General features: G+C 40.6%; 1 protein-coding gene across 1 annotated transcript in view; it reads left to right on the forward strand.

The window, feature by feature from the left end:
* The first annotated feature begins 248 nt into the window (after nt 1–248).
* The window catches only part of TNRC6C (trinucleotide repeat containing adaptor 6C), an 82,717-nt gene continuing 69,361 nt past the window's right edge, over nt 249–13,604 (forward strand). The window contains exons 1-2 of the mRNA XM_024760854.1: nt 249–282; nt 1,029–1,050. The gene's annotated coding sequence lies outside the window, so the exon portion shown is untranslated. The remainder of the gene's footprint in view (nt 283–1,028; nt 1,051–13,604) is intronic.

Raw genomic sequence — 13,604 nt, forward strand, 5'->3', positions numbered from 1 at the left:
AACAGAGAAGTGGAGCTGATGGGGGGACGGATGAAGGTCCATTTCTAACACTGCTTCTCAGAAATGTCCTTCTTTATACCATGTGTGAAACGCTGTGTGACTTAAAACTTTCTGCAGCTAATGTTTTTTCATTTTTTAATTTTAAAATGGACATTATACTAATACCACTTTATTTTTAATAGGGAGAAAGAACAAGAAACACAAAAAGAGGAACGTTTGATGGAAGAAAAGAAAAAGAAAAAGCAGGAAGAAAAGAAAAAGAAGGAAGGTGCTCAGAAAAAGGTTTGGCTAGAGTTCCTAGTTCATTGTTTCTGTCATCACTCGTGTCTCACCGCATTATAGCCATTGCATTACAGAGGTTCGGTTATTACTTTTAAAATTCACTATGCTCAATCTAGAGTGCTAGTGATATAGATAAAGGGTGACAGCCACAGAATGTCTTTTTTAAGGACTCAGAAATACTAGAGCTGTGTTTTGAAGGACTTTGATGTTAGTCATTGGTAGTAAAGAATGTCCGTGCTATTTTACTTAAACTGAACTGTCCGGGGCAGCCATGTCTAAGGGCCATTTAACTGATTTTGTTTGAAAAGCTAGAAATAATTTTTGCAGCTTCGGCAAGTGTTCTTTTACAGCTTGTACTAGTAAATATTAAAATCTAAAGTCCTACTGTATATCTTACGGCCATGCTTGAATTTTAGGGCATTTAAGGTACCAAGTTAAGCCATTTGTATTGTTCTTGCCTGGTTTAATGCATCTTATAGTTAAAACTATATCCGTTTTAGTTTGTATTAAAATACAGAGCTTAAGTGAGCTTCCACATAGATTTTTTTTGCCTTTAGAGCAATATTGACACATAATTAATAGAATGTAGACAATTATACATTTTTCCCAGTAGTAAATTTTAATAAGGTAACTGGGCAAAAACTTGTTTTTAAAGTTTCCAATATTAAAGTCTGCTTATAAACTTTCATATGGATGTGTACATCCTACACATTATTCCTAAAGAGTTTCTGATTTTTTTTTTTCAGGCTGCTGATCAAAAAACCAAAGGTAAGTTTACTTTATTTTGGGGGGATACATTTTATGACAGTACCAAAGTTTATGATGATGACTTTTTTTTTTTAAATAGGTGGTTAAAAACAAAGAATCTCACCCTGCCTTTGAATCTGCTTTTTACTATTCCCTGTGAAATTCCTCATTTATAACTGGTTTTACATCTGCATGTAATTGGCATATGCTTAATCTAAAATGCCTAAAGAACGTTACAGCAGTACCTTTCTAAACAATGCTTTATAATTTTCCTTTGGTTTGATTTACACCAATCAAGGATTAAGCTGATAAAGTTGGTCCAATTTGAGTAAGAACAACCAAAGGATATTGAATTTTTTTAAAGCTTCCAATTTCTCTTTGCCGACTATTTATAATAAAAAGAGGTATAGTCTTTCTATATTCTTCCGTTTTTGCTTAATAATGTGGGAAAGGTTTCTTTTTTGTTTTCCGAGTCCAGAATTGGCGTATGGTTGTCTTAATGGGTGTGGATGGGAACATACGTGGTTCTCACAGGAACTGGGGCATCTCTGTGTGATGTGCCAGAAGACGAGCAGAAGGGAAGCCACACTCGGAGCTTCCGCACTTCATACTTGATTTGTTCAGGGCCTGTCCAGTGCTGGGAAGCACACACTCAGGACTCGCATAGACCAGCTCTGTTTAATTTGGGGCAGCCTTGGGTATCTCATATTTACAATGAGAAGTGTAAGGGGTGAATGGTTCCCACCTCATAGAGCTATCTTACGACTATATGAGATCCACATGGACAAGGCTTGGTGCCTTGCACAGAGCTGGTGCTCACTAGAGGTTGCCTGTGATTAATTGTAAGTTTTATTTCTTTTGGACTGTCACATATAAACGTAGACACAGACACATGCTCTGCAGAGGTTTGTGTCTCAGGCAGCGACACGGCGAAGGGCTCCACTTTTGTTTGACATTTATAGTTTTCAGAGTGGAGTTTATGTTGTCTCATTTGAACTTCATGATTGAGCAGGGCAGGTGTTAACTGACAGTGAAGAAACTGAGGCCGATAGTGTGACTTGTGTGGCTTGCTCTTGGCCTCGAGTTAGTGTAAGGACAGGCCTCGAGGGAGCCCGGGCATCTGACCCCAGCGCAGGCGGCCGCAGAGCTTCCGCAGCAGAGCCACGGTAAGAGATGGATTTCATGTAAAAGAATATTTAAAGACAGCATAGTTTTCAAAAAGGACGTTTTTCTCTCTTACACTCTCAGTGGTAGTGTGAATTTACAAAACACTTGTCAGAAGGGCCCTGGTACATGGTTGTTTTGAAATTATGATCTTGAATGAGAAATGATGGTTTCTTAAAATTGTCATATTTTAAAGTACAGAACTATTGCTCTGAATCATCTATTTCCTTTTTCTTTTAGCATTTTGCGAAGTTTTTACAACCTCATTCAGTACCAGCAGTGTTCTGTTGTCACTGTCATAATAGTTATTTTCTCTTGAAATAGTAACAAATTGCTCGTGATCGTACAGTGACCGTGAATTACGTCGCCCTGCCACCTTACGCAGAGTTACTATTTTCTATTACTGTTCTGATGAGTACTTTCATTGCTGACTCCAAACCCTACTGGGTCTTCATCTTTGCCTTTTCTCTTCTCTAAAATACTGCTCCTTTGGATACAGTTTGTCAGTAACTGTACTATAGCTTTAACTAGCCTCAGAACAGAACGATGATTATTAACGTCCTTCTGAACAATAAAAAATGCTTTTTGAATTATAAATAATCTAACAGTGCTGCTAGGTAATGCATTAATAAATATTAGCAGCACCAAGGTCTGAATTTTTCTCAGACTGTCCATTATTACTGGTTCCAATCAAAATCAGCTGCCTGCAAGGTGGTGGTTCTGAATTTCCAACTGAACGTGCGTGTTAAATAACACAAGCTGGGCCTGACTGAACGTTGAGATACATTGTAGGAATAGTATGAGTGCTCACACGGAGCAATAGGTCCGCTTTTCTAACCTTCTGTCATTTTCGAGTCTTTCCCCTACTCTATTGTGTGTAGCCAGAAGGGCAGGGCCAAGTCTGCCTTGCGCTCTCTCACACGCCCAGCTCCTTGCTGTGTGTGTGCAGTCAGGAGGCCTGAGACCGGCACCCGCAGCAGCAGCTGCTTTCAGGCAGACCCTGTACGTGTATCAGTTCCAGTTGTTGTTGGCACTGTCTGCAGTGTCCACACGAGCAAACTGAAGCTCTGAGAGTTTGCCCAATGCCCCCAAGACTGTATAGCTAGTGAACAGCAGGGCTGATGTGCCCAGAATCTTCCTGAACTTACGGCATCCAGGAAGGGCACACGACAGACATTCATCAAGCATTTACTGTATCTCAGTACCTACCATGCTTCAAAACAATCCTGTATCGGGAAAGGGATGCTCAGAGAGGTATGGTAACTTAGGTAAGGTCACAGAGCTAGTGAGTAGCAGAGCTGGGTTAGTCCTGCCTCTGATTCCCGAGCCAGCTCTCTGACTTCCTGGCCAGTTGTGATGACCCACTTCAGAACCACAAGAAGCCGGAGAACCCTGCTCTCACCACAAGGCAGCACCCAGAAGTCTCAGGGCCCTGAGTTGTTAGAATGTAGGAAGGAGTTTAGCAATTTGAGTGAGTCCAGGAGTTGAATACTCTTAAAGAGAGAGGCTACAGTTATAACTAAGGTTATATAATACACTGAATCAATTAACATAGTAGAAGTTTGAATTGATTTTATTTTGATAATTAGATAACTAGACCATATCAATTAGTAACTTCCTTGCTCTGCAGTATTACACATGGCATAAATAGTGGTATTAGTAAAGCAGTGCCTCCACTATTTAGCATTATATTTGACTTAATTTTCTCAATAACTGAAACTTCTTTAAATTTTGATTTATTTTAAACATTTTCAGGGACCTCTTTATGTTATACACATACATATATTATACCTTTCTTCTTTCTCCTAGAGAATAACTAGCCTAATCCATTCTCGATAGACGAGTCTTCATATAGCATTAATTATGCTTAAAAAGTTTTTTATATCTGGCTATAACCATTGAACTTGAACTATGAATCTTCATTTAAGAGACAAATGAAGAACTGAATCTCACTGGAAATTTTTTCATTAGCTTCATCTAATATATAGCATGCTTCTCCTCCCCTCCTGCAATCTGAAAACCAGGTGCTAGAAATTCTGCTTTACAGATTTACAGGTAAAATTAAATTTAGTACCTCTTTTTTCAGATCCTGCCTTGGCGATTTCCTTGTTCAGGTCATTTTCTTTTTGTTTTAAGATTCGGGCAAGCGAGTGGGTTTGTTTGAAACACTGTGCCGCCAGCATTTGTGCCCTGATGTGTGGGGGGGGGGGTCGGGGGGGGAGCTGCATTTTTCTCTGCTTAGTTAAGCCCTGGAGACTTTTATGCAAATAGTGGATTCACCCTCACCTTTCACCAGTTTCCTCCTCCTGTACCCCTGAGTATCCTGCACTGTAGGAATCTGGGCATGTTTCTGTGACTGGAACTCTTTTCCTTCAGTGCTTTCTAGTCTTCGGTGGGGTTGTTTCAATCATCCTTTCCTTATTTTTCCTCCTGTGATGAAAAATGTAAGTAATAATATTCTCATTGTCTAAAAAGAAGTTAAAGTTCAGTGAAATCCCTCCATCTTGAGATATTTAGCAGTTAACATTTTGTTGACCATCCTTGAAAGCATCTCTTTATGAATACGTAAATATGCATTCTATATGGACTCTCTGCTGCTTCCCCTAATTCAACACTTCCCCATCCCTTGCCTCTCAAGGAGCTGCACTAAGCAACTTGAAAACCTCTGTATAAGCCTATTCAGAAACAAAACAGTCCTCAGTAAATTCTTCTCAACATTGTCTTTGCATTGGTGACCAATGAAAGAGCCAGCTGAACACAATGCCTGAGTGACACCCTAGATGTTCTCATAGTTAGGGGGAAGAGGAATCAGATATAATCCTGTTTCAAAACACCATTAACTTGTGTATTGTATCCCTGCTGTGGAGTAGCCAGTGTCTAAGTGTTGGACACTTTATAATGGGTTTTGCTTCAGTAATCAGTAATCTCTGTTCATTATTTGAGGCATTGCCCTTAATTTGGGCAGAGAAAATAATAGCTTTACATGTGATGTGATGACCTTATGAGCCTAAATTTTCCGTATTGTCTTCTGGGTTTTTTCATGGATTTAAAGGGGTTTTTTAGGATTAACTATAATATTCCTAAAGGTGAAGTGAATTTAATTTAGTGGTTTTAGCCAGATTTTCTCAACTTCATAAAATAGAAAGATAATTTTTCATACCAGAAGCTCAAAGTTAATTATATCATGTATAAAAGTGAATATTTTGATGACCCAACATGGCTCAAACTTCATATGATTAATGATTCATGGTTTTGAGTCATATACTTTTAAAAATTTGTGCATTTTAATTAGTTTCCTAATCTTGCTTGAAAGGACTATAAGTTTTGCAATCAGGTATTCAACTTCTCCATGCATTCAGTTTTTTTGTTTTGTTTTGTTTTACATCTTTATTGGAGTATAATTGCTTTACAATGGTGTGTTAGTTTCTGCTTTATAACAAAGTGAATCAGTTATACATAAACATTCAGTTTCTAATTGTTAATTTTAAGCAGACTTTTATATGCTTTTGTTAATGTAAGTCAACTGAAAGCATATTCTTTCAGTAGCCTTATGTTGAGTGATAAAGGCTTGGAGAGGGTCACTGTGCTGTACTGCTATTAAGGCTCATTTTATATATATATATATATAACCAATTGGCTTTAGAGATGATAAAACTAATAGAAAAACAGAAAACACAGTTTCTTTAAAATTTCAAGCAACTCTATGCTTGAAATTTATATATATACACTTTTTTTTTTTTTTGGCCATGCTGTGCAGCTTGTGGGATCTTAGTTCTCTGACCAGAGATTGAACCTGCACCCTTGGCAGTGAAAGCATGGAGTCTTAACCACTGGACCACCAGGGAATTCCCTAAACATATATTTATAAAGCTTCCCCTCAACGTGAGTGAAAAAAGTGAGAATTGATGTTTAAAGCATGCCTTCCCAATTTCATAGTCAGATATAGATAAAAACAAACAGAAATGAACCCAGATTTCTGCACTTCACCAATTAGGTGGCACTTTTCTTTAGCTGAGGCAGTTGATTTCTGTTGCTCAGTCCTTCAGGGGCCTCAACACAGTAGTCAGCAGTTCGTATTTATAAAGCAGCAGATCTGGTTTTCCTGAGTTATGCTGGGTCATAGAATTGGCCAGCTTCCTTGAGTTTACATGTATTCGCGTTCACATCCACATAACCAAAGCACATGTTATTTTGAGTATATGAGTTACTCTTAAAAGCAGCATCTAAAAATCTAGTCAGCGTGCTTAGCACAATATTTTCTATAAAATATGGCATTTTATTTACCTGTCTACAAGATTAATAAAATCTTAGAGCCTGAAGGATCCTTAGGGATTATCCAATTCCTGTTAGATAGGAAATGAGATTCAAAGAGGTTAAATGATTTGTACAAGTTTTGACAGCTAGTTAATAGCAGAACTAGAACTAGAACCCTCATCTTCTGGTTGTCAGTTATATATTTTTTCCGCTATCATGTGAAGGGACTGGAGACGTAGATATTGCTTATATATCACCAGTACTGTGTGAGTTCCTTTTAAGAAGTAACTTAGGATATTTTCAAATAAGACTGGAAGAAATTCCTAAGAGATTTGTTATATGAGGGAACTTTATGGGATGGTATCTTATAGGATTTTAAGTATTATCTATGTCATTCTTTAACCACATTGCTCTCTGTTTAAAGGAATTATTTAATTTTACTATTAAATCCCTAGGGAAGGAAGATATAATAAATGCATGAATATTTTTTCCATGGAAACAAAAGAAAGTATATTAAGATGTGGTATTTTTCCCCTAAATATGTAGACAATTTAAAAGGATAAAAATTTATTGGAAAAAAAACCTAAGGAAATATATATATATATATATATATATATATATATATTCTTTCTTGATCAAATTTTAGAGGAAAGGAAGTAAACCCAGTGATAATTTATCTGTTGTCTGTTATAAGCCCCTTTAACTGCATCTTCTGGATAGGTCTCAGGTGAAGTCCACATCTCTATTTAGCATAACTTCACTGAAGTGTTAAACATAATCATGATCTCCAGGCATAAAATTATAGTTTATAGCTCTAAAGGAAGCTGGCAGTCTGCTTTCTGAGAAGTCATTTGTTTGCCCAGATTGCTTTCTTCTTTTTGTTTTCTTTTTTGTAAGCGCTTTACTGGGTTATAGTTGACGTACGATAAACTGCATGTATTTAAAGAGAACAGTTTAATAAATGTTGGCATGGGCACACCTGTGAAGCCATCCCTGAAATCGAGACAGCATCCATCACCCCTGAAAGTACCCTGTGCCCCTTCCCAACCCAACTCTCCTACCCCTCCGTCCCCTCGCCAGTCTCTGGGCAGACACTGATCTCCTTTCTGTCACTACAGAAGGTTTTCTAGACTACTACATAAACGGAATCATACAGTGTGCACCCGTGGCTGCTTTCACTCAGCCTAATAACACTCGTGAGAGTCATCCCTGTTGTTGCGTGTATCAGGAGATCATTCCTTTTTATTCCATTCTGAGTAGTATTCCATTGTTTGGATTTTTCACAACATGTTTATCCATTCGTCTGTTCATGGACATTTGAGTTGTTTTGAGCTTTTAGCAATGATGAATAAAGTGCCTGTGAGCATTCATGTACAAATCTCTACATGGAGGTAGATATATATATATATATATATATATATATATATATACACACACACTTTCATTGTTCTTTGGTGAATCTGTGCGAGTAGAATGGCCAGATCTTATGATAGATGGATGCTAAACTTTTCAAGAAGAAACTGCAGAACTTTTCCACAGTGATTGTCCCATTTCACAGTGCTTTGCATCCTCATCAGCACTTGGAAAGTCAGTCTTCATAATTTTAGCCTTTCTGATAGATGTGGAATCTCCTTGTGGTTTTGATTTGCATTTCCCTAACGGCTAGTGATGCTGAACATTACTTTTATGTGCTTTTTTGCCATCTGCGTATCTTCTTTGGTGGATGTGTATTCAAATATTTTGCCACTGCTTCCTGAGTTATTTGCTTTCTGACTCCAGATTGGTTTCTAATGTTAAATTGGCCCCTAGACTCGGCCGGAAAGTCTCGTCACTGCAGCGTAGTTTTCTGCATGCCTCAGTCATTCCCTTTCTTTCTGTGCCTGCAGTTATTTGTATGATAGTTATATCAGAAAGTATGCACTTTCCATTGTGATCACATTTCATCTAGCTTTAGCATACTAAAGATTGCAGTAATAAATTAGCTAAATATTAGTCACATTTTATCACCTAGAGTTGTCAAGTTAGTTCACTAATTAATTTAGTAAATAGGTTATAAATACCTATCAGACAGCAGAGATAAGTTCTCTGTTCTCAAAGAGATATAGTAATGGGAAGAGTTGGCTGTATTAGCAAATGGATATATAAGCAAGTGAATGCAATAAAATGTTCTGGGTGTTGTGATTTATTTATCCCACATCTTCTACCTGAAAGGATTGAAGTTACATTCATTTGATCATCTTTTCATCCTATATTTATATTTCTATGAGAAAAGATAACCTGTTTTTAAAAATAAGTGAGAAAACTGGGGGAAAGGACAGTACTGATTGAGAGTGAGATAAATGCCTGCTGGAGCTGGGCTGCTTTTCCCATTGGCCCCTAACTTAGCTGTGGAGACAAGGACAAGGAGGGATGCCTTACGCCAGTCATCCCAAACCCATCCATCAGGTGTGAGCCTACCCTATGAAAAAGGAGAGTCATTGGAGAGTTCTGAGTGGGGGAGTGACATCATGAGATTTATGTTTTAGAAAGATCACGGAAAGCACCAGATTGAAGGTGGATTAAACAGTTGGAGAGAGAGCTGGAGGCAGCGGGTGCAGTGAGACCGCTGCCCAGTTCAGCCTGCAGATGCTAAGCTGATGGGTGGGGGTAGGGAGGATGGCTCATGTTGACAGAGTGGACAGAGCCCAGAGGCCAACCGGGCGCTAACCATCTGATCCAGCAGATGTTTATTAAACACCTACTATTGGCCTTGCGCTTGCTGTTCACTGTGGGGAGAAAAAGATTTAAAAAATAAACATAGGGGCTTCGCTGGTGGCGCAGTGGTTAAGAATCCTCCTGCTGATGCAGGGGACACGGGTTCGAGCCCTGGTCCAGGAAGATCCCACGTGCCGCGGAGCAGCTAAGCCTGTGCACCACAACTACTGAGCCTGCGCTCTGGAGCCCGCGAGCCACAACTACCGAAGCCCGCGCGCCTAGAGCCTGTGCTCTGCAACATGAGAAGCCGCCGCAGTGAGAAACCCGCGCACTGCAACGAAGAGTAGTAGCCCCTGCTTGCCGCAGCTAGAGAAAGCCCGCATGCAGCAACGAAGACCCAACACAGCCAAAAATAAATAAAAGTAAAATAAAAAATAAGTAAATTTATTTAAAAAACAAATAGATATATTTCCCACTCTCCTGGAACTCAGAGTCTTATGGGGAACAGACATAAACATCAGTCACAATGCTATAGGTATCGTTACCAACTGCCGTGAAGGAGAGGAGCATTGATTAATGAGAGCACAGAACACAGGAGCCTGCACTAGGCTGGGATTAGGGAAAGCAACTGAGTGCTGCTTCAATTGAGACCTGTAGGATGACGAGAACCTAGGCCCAGGAGGGTAGAGAGAGGGCGAAGGGCTCCCGCGTACGGAGGGAGCAGCGCTTGCAAAGGCTGGCTGGCTGGCTGCACCCTAAACAAACAGAAAGCCGTCAGGGCCTAGGAGCCATCAGCAAGGGGGAGAGAGTGGTGTGAGATGAGGAGAAAGTGGTAGATGGAGACCAGGGTGTGATAGAGGTGGAACATTCCTTTTCCTAAGAACAGTAAGGAGGCTTTTCAAAATAAATTAGCAATATGGGCAGTTTCCCTCCCCGATCCGCTGCCTTCTCTGACTAAATGTTGGAGAAACTTGGGCTCCCTCTTCTGGCAGGATGTAGGATTCTGCACTTTGTGGGAGGAAAAACATCTCAGGATTATTGCTATTCCGTGATTTATTTATTTTATTGAAGTGTAGTTGATTTACAGGGTTTCAGGTGTACAGCAGAATGATTCAGTTATACATTTTTTTTTCTTTTTCAGATTATTTTCCATTGTAGGTTATTACAAGATATTGACTATAGTTCCCTATGCTATACAGTAGGACCTTGTTGTTTACCTATTTTACATTTGGGTTTTTCCATAAGACGGTACAGAAAAACCCAAACAAACTTTTTGGCCAGCCCAGTATATAGTGGTTTGTATCTGCTAATCCCAAACTCCTAATTTATCCCTCCCCCACCCCCTTTCCCCTTTGGTAACCGTAAGTTTGTTGTCTATGTGTGTCTGTTTTTGTTTTGTAAATAAGTTCATTTCCACAATTTATTAAGACACACGCACACAGCCCTCCTGCACAAGGCAATATACATGTCCTGGGAGAACACTGGTGAGACGTAATCCCACTTAAAACCTCTGTTTCATGAGATTTCGGATTTGCTCTTTGCTTCCAGAGCTTATTCAGCTCCGGATGATTCTGTGTGTAGAGAGAAGGGGTCAGACGTAGAAGCTGTACACTCACTGGACTTCCTTTACCCTTCACGTCTGTCCGGTGTGTCACCTCTTTGGGGGAGTATTTCAGTTGATGGTCCGTATTGACAAGGTTATAGAAAAGCCAATATATGTTAATGCTGTATTGGCTACTTGGCTTTAACATATGCTGTTATCAAAATTTTCAATTTTTATTTTCTAAATCAGCTAGCCAACGTTTAAAAGAACCTAGAAACATTTGCCGGTGTGACAAGTAATACATTTTCTTAGAGTAGAAGAATCCAAGGACCAAAACAAGGTAACCTTTTTTTTGCCCCCCAATTTATTTATTTATTTTTTGGCTGCGTTGGGTCTTCGTTGCTGCGCGCAGGCTTTCTCTGGCTGCGGTGAGTGGGGGCTACTCTTCGTTGCGGTGCGCGGGCTTCTCACTGCAGTGGCTTCTCTTGTTGCGGAGCACGGTCTCTAAGCACATGGGCTTCAGTAGCTGTGGCTCTCGGTCTCTAGAGCACAGGCTCAGTAGTTGTGGCACATGGGCTTAGTTGCTCCGTGGCTTGTGGGATCTCCCGGACCAGGGCTCAGACCCGTGTCCCCTGCACTGGCAGGCGGATCCTTAACCACTGCGCCACCAGGGAGCCCCCAAGGTAACCTTTTCATGAAATGATTCTTATTGTTAGTAGCCTTTATTAAAATAGTTTTACTGTAACATATTATCCAGTCTGATACATTAAGAGTAGCGTTTAATTTAATACCTTTCAGAGAGGTAACTATAATCCATTAGAATAGAAAACAACTCTGAACAGCATTTCTCATCAGCCGCAGACACGAAGTTAATGTAGTTAGTAGCTAATGAATGTGTGCTCATTTGAGCTGGACTCTAAAAGTTGCTGTGGTGACAGATCAGCCAGAAGCCATCAACAGAACAAGCAGAAGGCCACCGCTTTGTATCCCACCGGGACTGCGGTAACGCAGCAGATGGACCAGCGCTCGTAGCTGTCTTCTCCTTGAATCTCTGTTGTTCTAAGGGAACGTCTCGCTAAAATGTTTGTCGCTGTAGAGGTTGCAGAAGTAATTGTAATAATGAAAATATTCCTCGGAATCACTGATTATTTCAGCACAGGAGAATAGTTCTCTTTCATAGTCACATTTTGCAAACAGTTAACATATACATTTCAGTAAATTTAAATTTTTAAGAAACTCTGAATCTTGGAGTATATATTCTGAAATGGCTAGAATTAATGCATGATTTTAAAATATTTTTCCTTTTTTGTCATTGTGTGGTGTCTTATGCATAAGAGAAATTCTATGCTTTATCATATAAAAACATTTGTTTCTTAAGTTCTAAGATAGCATCAATTGTAGGGCATACCATTGATTTAATAATGTCTTATTGATGGAGTTGGAGGGTGAATGAGGAAAGTATGTTAAATTTATACACCAATTGTAGAAGCATCCAAATTTCAGAAATAAGACGTATTGAAATGTGTAGGTTAAAACGTCCCTTTAGGTTAACATTTACCTATAAAAACTTACTTTTAAAATATACTTCTATAACCCATTGCGTGCCTGCTTGTCAGCATACTTTAGGCTAATGGAGGTAGCCTCTGAGAGTCTAATCCAGGTGTACGTAGGTAAGTCCCGTTACAGTAAATGTCATTAGTTGAATATCTAGCTCATACCATATACTGTGATACCGTCTAGGTGAATGAAAGATTTAAATGTCCTACTTGCTAAAAAAAAAAAAAAAAATCTGTGCTCTTAACCAGAGCTGAATTGAAAAGTGTAGAAACTACTCTAGCTATTTTAAGCAGAAATGAGTTTAAGTATAGGGAATTGGGTGCTTATAAAATCAGTATCCCCAAAGGGTCCTCCAGGAGAGCTGCTCCCCGGGGAAGAGTCAGGAGGCCCCGCCGGTACCGCTGGCTTCAGGAGCACGGTGTCACTGCCGCAGCCCAGCCGTCAGGAAGCTGCCACCAGTGTTGCCTCTCCCCACCACCAAGACAGTGATAGGAACCGGGACCCCACGCAGAGACTTCCACCATCTCCAGGGCCGTGCTTACGCTTGGAGCTGGCGCAGCGGACAGAGCGCCTAGTCACTGCCGGATCCCTCGCGCACATGCCTCCTCGCAGCTGTGAACTGACCCCTGCGGGGCCTGCCGCTGGTGTGCCTGTCGCTGAGCAGGCACCTTTGATTGCTGCTCTGTAAGGCTCTTAAAAAGCTGGGGTGGCTGTTCATTAATAACACTTGTATAGTGCTTCACACTTCTCAAACAGCGGAAATGAGAGACCCAAATTCACGCGAGAGGCCTAGGGCCAGGCTGGAGATCTAGTGCTCCGATGATCCTGAGTACAGCGTCATTGTCCCAAGTTGTCGCCTGGCCTAACCTCTTTGAGTGTTGCCTCTCTTCTTCCCTTGTTTACTTCATCGTCTGCAGTTCATTTAATGTAAGTTGGGTTTCGTTTTTGGTTTTGTTTTTGTTTTTTTGCGGTATGCGGGCCTCTCACTGTTGTGGCCTCTCCTGTTGCGGAGCACAGGCTCCGGACGCGCAGGCTCAGCGGCCATGGCTCACAGACCCAGCCGCTCCGCGGCACGTGGGATCTTCCCAGACCGGGGCACGAACCCGTATCCCCTGCATCGGCAGGCGGACTCTCAACCACTGCACCACCAGGGAAGCCCATGGTTTTTGTTTTTAATCAGCCTAAAATACCTCCCATTGCTCCTGAGAGGAAGAGGATTATTAAGGCTGACAAAGATTCTTTGTTTGACCAGACCTTTCTCAGGCTCCTGGACCTTCTCTTAGGCCCATCTCTGTACCTCCCTGTAAAAATCTAGTTTTAGCAAGAGCCCCACTGGGTCGCTTTAACCAGGTTCCTTCCTCCT

Source organism: Neophocaena asiaeorientalis, unplaced genomic scaffold (genome assembly GCF_003031525.2).
Source record: "Neophocaena asiaeorientalis asiaeorientalis breed wild unplaced genomic scaffold, Neophocaena_asiaeorientalis_V1.1 scaffold30, whole genome shotgun sequence".
Lineage (NCBI taxonomy): Eukaryota > Metazoa > Chordata > Mammalia > Artiodactyla > Phocoenidae > Neophocaena > Neophocaena asiaeorientalis.